This window comes from Syngnathus leptorhynchus, unplaced genomic scaffold, assembly GCF_054491065.1.
Source record: "Syngnathus leptorhynchus isolate UIUO unplaced genomic scaffold, UIUO_Slep HiC_scaffold_37, whole genome shotgun sequence".
NCBI lineage: Eukaryota > Metazoa > Chordata > Actinopteri > Syngnathiformes > Syngnathidae > Syngnathus > Syngnathus leptorhynchus.
The window spans coordinates 810001-816628 of record NW_028232004.1 but is presented as its reverse complement, the minus strand read 5'-3'; positions in this window follow the sequence as shown (position 1 = coordinate 816628).

Sequence of the window (6628 nt, the reverse complement as noted above, 5' to 3'; positions counted from 1 at the left end):
AGCTCTGTCACTCTCCCGCCGCGCAGCCACCGGTAACGGGGAAATGTCGCCGCCTTGTGGACACGCCGTTGTAAATGAATGGGCTTTCGCACTTAGTGCAATTTTCGCCAACTCTCTGACTTAGAGCTATGGAAGTATGGAGCCACCAGCCACCCAGGCTGGAGCTATGGAGCTCTGGAGCTATGGAGCTCTGGTGCTATGGAGCTATGGAGCTCTGGTGCTATGGAGCTCTGGAGCTCTGGTGCTATGGAGCTATGGAGCTCTGGTGCTATGGAGCTATGGAGCTCTGGTGCTATGGAGCTATGGAGCTCTGGTGCTATGGAGCTCTGGTGCTATGGAGCTCTGGTGCTATGGAGCTATGGAGCTCTGGTGCTATGGAGCTCTGGAGCTATGGAGCTCTGGAGGTATGGAGCTCTGGAGGTATGGAGCTCTGGAGGTATGGAGCTATGGAGCCCTGGAGCTCTGGAGGTATGGAGCTATGGTGCTATGGAGCTCTGAAGCCATGGAGCTCTGGTGCTATGGAGCTATGGAGCTCTGGTGCTATGGAGCTATGGAGGTATGGAGCCACCAGCCAGCACCCTCCGTGGCTGGATCAATGGAAGTGTTTTAGGTACCAGGCAGCCAAAGGGCCGAGGCCTCACGCTCGACCACGCCGGCGCAGAGTTCCAGCCGCTCGGATAAGCTCTGTCACTCACCCGCCGCGCAGCCACCGGTAACGGGGAAATGTCGCCGCCTGGCGGACACGCCCTTGTAAATGAATGGGCTTTCGCACTTAGTGCAATTTTCGCCAACTCTCTGACTGGAGCTATGGAAGTATGGAGCTATGGAGCCACCAGCCACCCAGGCTGGAGCTATGGAGCTATGGAGCTCTGGAGGTATGGAGCTCTGGTGCTATGGAAGTATGGAGCTATGGAGCTATGGAGCTATGGAGCTATGGAGCCCTGGAGCCCTGGAGCTATGGAGCCCTGGAGCTATGGAGCTATGGAGCCCTGGAGCTATGGAGCTCTGGTGCTATGGAGCTATGGAGCTCTGGTGCTATGGAGCTATGGAGCTCTGGTGCTATGGAGCTATGGAGCTCTGGTGCTATGGAGCTATGGAGCTCTGGTGCTATGGAGCTATGGAGCTATGGAGCTATGGAGCTCTGGTGCTATGGAGCTATGGAGCTCTGGTGCTATGGAGCTATGGAGCTCTGGTGCTATGGAGCTATGGAGCTCTGGTGCTATGGAGCTATGGAGCTATGGAGCTCTGGTGCTATGGAGCTATGGAGCTCTGGTGCTATGGAGCTATGGAGCTCTGGTGCTATGGAGCTCTGGTGCTATGGAGCTATGGAGCTCTGGTGCTATGGAGCTATGGAGCTCTGGTGCTATGGAGCTCTGGTGCTATGGAGCTATGGAGCTCTGGTGCTATGGAGCCACCAGCCAGCACCCTCCGTGGCTGGATCAATGGAAGTGTTTTAGGTACCAGGCAGCCAAAGGGCCGGGGCCTCACGCTCGACCACGCCGGCGCAGAGTTCCAGCCGCTCGGATAAGCTCTGTCACTCACCCGCCGCGCAGCCACCGGTAACGGGGAAATGTCGCCGCCTTGTGGACACGCCGTTGTAAATGAATGGGCTTTCGCACTTAGTGCAATTTTCGCCAACTCTCTGACTGGAGCTATGGAAGTATGGAGCTATGGAGCCACCAGCCACCCAGGCTGGAGCTATGGAGCTCTGGAGGTATGGAGCTCTGGTGCTATGGAAGTATGGAGCTATGGAGCTATGGAGCTCTGGTGCTATGGAGCTATGGAGCTCTGGTGCTATGGAGCTATGGAGCTCTGGTGCTATGGAGCTATGGAGCTCTGGTGCTATGGAGCTATGGAGCTCTGGTGCTATGGAGTTCTGGTGCTATGGAGCTATGGAGCTCTGGTGCTATGGAGCTATGGAGCTCTGGTGCTATGGAGCTATGGAGCTCTGGTGCTATGGAGCTATGGAGCTCTGGTGCTATGGAGCTATGGAGCTCTGGTGCTATGGAGCTATGGAGCTCTGGTGCTATGGAGCTATGGAGCTCTGGTGCTATGGAGCTATGGAGCTATGGAGCCACCAGCCAGCACCCTCCGTGGCTGGATCAATGGAAGTGTTTTAGGTACCAGGCAGCCAAAGGGCCGAGGCCTCACGCTCGACCACGCCGGCGCAGAGTTCCAGCCGCTCGGATAAGCTCTGTCACTCACCCGCCGCGCAGCCACCGGTAACGGGGAAATGTCGCCGCCTTGTGGACACGCCGTTGTAAATGAATGGGCTTTCGCACTTAGTGCAATTTTAGCACACTCTCTGACTGGAGCTATGGAAGTATGGAGCTATGGAGCCACCAGCCACCCAGGCTGGAGCTATGGAGCTATGGAGCTCTGGTGCTATGGAGCTATGGAGCTCTGGTGCTATGGAGCTATGGAGCTCTGGTGCTATGGAGCTATGGAGCTCTGGTGCTATGGAGCTATGGAGCTCTGGTGCTATGGAGCTATGGAGCTCTGGTGCTATGGAGCTATGGAGCTCTGGTGCTATGGAGCTATGGAGCTCTGGTGCTATGGAGCTATGGAGCTCTGGTGCTATGGAGCTATGGAGCTCTGGTGCTATGGAGCTATGGAGCTATGGAGCCACCAGCCAGCACCCTCCGTGGCTGGATCAATGGAAGTGTTTTAGGTACCAGGCAGCCAAAGGGCCGGGGCCTCACGCTCGACCACGCCGGCGCAGAGTTCCAGCCGCTCGGATAAGCTCTGTCACTCACCCGCCACGCAGCCACCGGTAACGGGGAAATGTCGCCGCCTGGCGGACACGCCGTTGTAAATGAATGGGCTTTCGCACTTAGTGCAATTTTCGCCAACTCTCTGACTGGAGCTATGGAAGTATGGAGCTATGGAGCCACCAGCCACCCAGGCTGGAGCTATGGAGCTATGGAGCTCTGGTGCTATGGAGCTATGGAGCTCTGGTGCTATGGAGCTATGGAGCTCTGGTGCTATGGAGCTATGGAGCTCTGGTGCTATGGAGCTATGGAGCTCTGGTGCTATGGAGCTATGGAGCTCTGGTGCTATGGAGCTATGGAGCTCTGGTGCTATGGAGCTATGGAGCTCTGGTGCTATGGAGCTATGGAGCTATGGAGCCACCACCAGCCAGCACCCTCCGTGGCTGGATCAATGGAAGTGTTTTAGGTACCAGGCAGCCAAAGGGCCGGGGCCTCACGCTCGACCACGCCGGCGCAGAGTTCCAGCCGCTCGGATAAGCTCTGTCACTCACCCGCCACGCAGCCACCGGTAACGGGGAAATGTCGCCGCCTGGCGGACACGCCGTTGTAAATGAATGGGCTTTCGCACTTAGTGCAATTTTCGCCAACTCTCTGACTGGAGCTATGGAAGTATGGAGCTATGGAGCCACCAGCCACCCAGGCTGGAGCTATGGAGCTATGGAGCTCTGGTGCTATGGAGCTATGGAGCTCTGGTGCTATGGAGCTATGGAGCTCTGGTGCTATGGAGCTATGGAGCTCTGGTGCTATGGAGCTATGGAGCTCTGGTGCTATGGAGCTATGGAGCTCTGGTGCTATGGAGCTATGGAGCTCTGGTGCTATGGAGCTATGGAGCTCTGGTGCTATGGAGCTATGGAGCTCTGGTGCTATGGAGCTATGGAGCTATGGAGCTATGGAGCTCTGGTGCTATGGAGCTATGGAGCTCTGGTGCTATGGAGCTATGGAGCTCTGGTGCTATGGAGCTATGGAGCTCTGGTGCTATGGAGCTATGGAGCTATGGAGCTCTGGTGCTATGGAGCTATGGAGCTCTGGTGCTATGGAGCTATGGAGCTCTGGTGCTATGGAGCTATGGAGCTCTGGTGCTATGGAGCTCTGGTGCTATGGAGCTATGGAGCTCTGGTGCTATGGAGCTCTGGAGCTCTGGAGGTATGGAGCTATGGAGCTATGGAGCCACCAGCCAGCACCCTCCGTGGCTGGATCAATGGAAGTGTTTTAGGTACCAGGCAGCCAAAGGGCCGAGGCCTCACGCTCGACCACGCCGGCGCAGAGTTCCAGCCGCTCGGATAAGCTCTGTCACTCACCCGCCGCGCAGCCACCGGTAACGGGGAAATGTCGCCGCCTTGTGGACACGCCGTTGTAAATGAATGGGCTTTCGCACTTAGTGCAATTTTCGCCAACTCTCTGACTGGAGCTATGGAAGTATGGAGCTATGGAGCCACCAGCCACCCAGGCTGGAGCTATGGAGCTCTGGAGGTATGGAGCTCTGGTGCTATGGAAGTATGGAGCTATGGAGCTATGGAGCTCTGGTGCTATGGAGCTATGGAGCTCTGGTGCTATGGAGCTATGGAGCTCTGGTGCTATGGAGCTATGGAGCTCTGGTGCTATGGAGCTATGGAGCTCTGGTGCTATGGAGTTCTGGTGCTATGGAGCTATGGAGCTCTGGTGCTATGGAGCTATGGAGCTCTGGTGCTATGGAGCTATGGAGCTCTGGTGCTATGGAGCTATGGAGCTCTGGTGCTATGGAGCTATGGAGCTCTGGTGCTATGGAGCTATGGAGCTCTGGTGCTATGGAGCTATGGAGCTCTGGTGCTATGGAGCTATGGAGCTATGGAGCCACCAGCCAGCACCCTCCGTGGCTGGATCAATGGAAGTGTTTTAGGTACCAGGCAGCCAAAGGGCCGAGGCCTCACGCTCGACCACGCCGGCGCAGAGTTCCAGCCGCTCGGATAAGCTCTGTCACTCACCCGCCGCGCAGCCACCGGTAACGGGGAAATGTCGCCGCCTTGTGGACACGCCGTTGTAAATGAATGGGCTTTCGCACTTAGTGCAATTTTAGCACACTCTCTGACTGGAGCTATGGAAGTATGGAGCTATGGAGCCACCAGCCACCCAGGCTGGAGCTATGGAGCTATGGAGCTCTGGTGCTATGGAGCTATGGAGCTCTGGTGCTATGGAGCTATGGAGCTCTGGTGCTATGGAGCTATGGAGCTCTGGTGCTATGGAGCTATGGAGCTCTGGTGCTATGGAGCTATGGAGCTCTGGTGCTATGGAGCTATGGAGCTCTGGTGCTATGGAGCTATGGAGCTCTGGTGCTATGGAGCTATGGAGCTCTGGTGCTATGGAGCTATGGAGCTCTGGTGCTATGGAGCTATGGAGCTATGGAGCCACCAGCCAGCACCCTCCGTGGCTGGATCAATGGAAGTGTTTTAGGTACCAGGCAGCCAAAGGGCCGGGGCCTCACGCTCGACCACGCCGGCGCAGAGTTCCAGCCGCTCGGATAAGCTCTGTCACTCACCCGCCACGCAGCCACCGGTAACGGGGAAATGTCGCCGCCTGGCGGACACGCCGTTGTAAATGAATGGGCTTTCGCACTTAGTGCAATTTTCGCCAACTCTCTGACTGGAGCTATGGAAGTATGGAGCTATGGAGCCACCAGCCACCCAGGCTGGAGCTATGGAGCTATGGAGCTCTGGTGCTATGGAGCTATGGAGCTCTGGTGCTATGGAGCTATGGAGCTCTGGTGCTATGGAGCTATGGAGCTCTGGTGCTATGGAGCTATGGAGCTCTGGTGCTATGGAGCTATGGAGCTCTGGTGCTATGGAGCTATGGAGCTCTGGTGCTATGGAGCTATGGAGCTCTGGTGCTATGGAGCTATGGAGCTCTGGTGCTATGGAGCTATGGAGCTATGGAGCCACCAGCCAGCACCCTCCGTGGCTGGATCAATGGAAGTGTTTTAGGTACCAGGCAGCCAAAGGGCCGGGGCCTCACGCTCGACCACGCCGGCGCAGAGTTCCAGCCGCTCGGATAAGCTCTGTCACTCACCCGCCACGCAGCCACCGGTAACGGGGAAATGTCGCCGCCTGGCGGACACGCCGTTGTAAATGAATGGGCTTTCGCACTTAGTGCAATTTTCGCCAACTCTCTGACTGGAGCTATGGAAGTATGGAGCTATGGAGCCACCAGCCACCCAGGCTGGAGCTATGGAGCTATGGAGCTCTGGTGCTATGGAGCTATGGAGCTCTGGTGCTATGGAGCTATGGAGCTCTGGTGCTATGGAGCTATGGAGCTCTGGTGCTATGGAGCTATGGAGCTCTGGTGCTATGGAGCTATGGAGCTCTGGTGCTATGGAGCTATGGAGCTCTGGTGCTATGGAGCTATGGAGCTCTGGTGCTATGGAGCTATGGAGCTCTGGTGCTATGGAGCTATGGAGCTATGGAGCTATGGAGCTCTGGTGCTATGGAGCTATGGAGCTCTGGTGCTATGGAGCTATGGAGCTCTGGTGCTATGGAGCTATGGAGCTCTGGTGCTATGGAGCTATGGAGCTATGGAGCTCTGGTGCTATGGAGCTATGGAGCTCTGGTGCTATGGAGCTATGGAGCTCTGGTGCTATGGAGCTATGGAGCTCTGGTGCTATGGAGCTCTGGTGCTATGGAGCTATGGAGCTCTGGTGCTATGGAGCTCTGGAGCTCTGGAGGTATGGAGCTATGGAGCTATGGAGCCACCAGCCAGCACCCTCCGTGGCTGGATCAATGGAAGTGTTTTAGGTACCAGGCAGCCAAAGGGCCGAGGCCTCACGCTCGACCACGCCGGCGCAGAGTTCCAGCCGCTCGGATAAGCTCTGTCACTCACCCGCCGCGCAG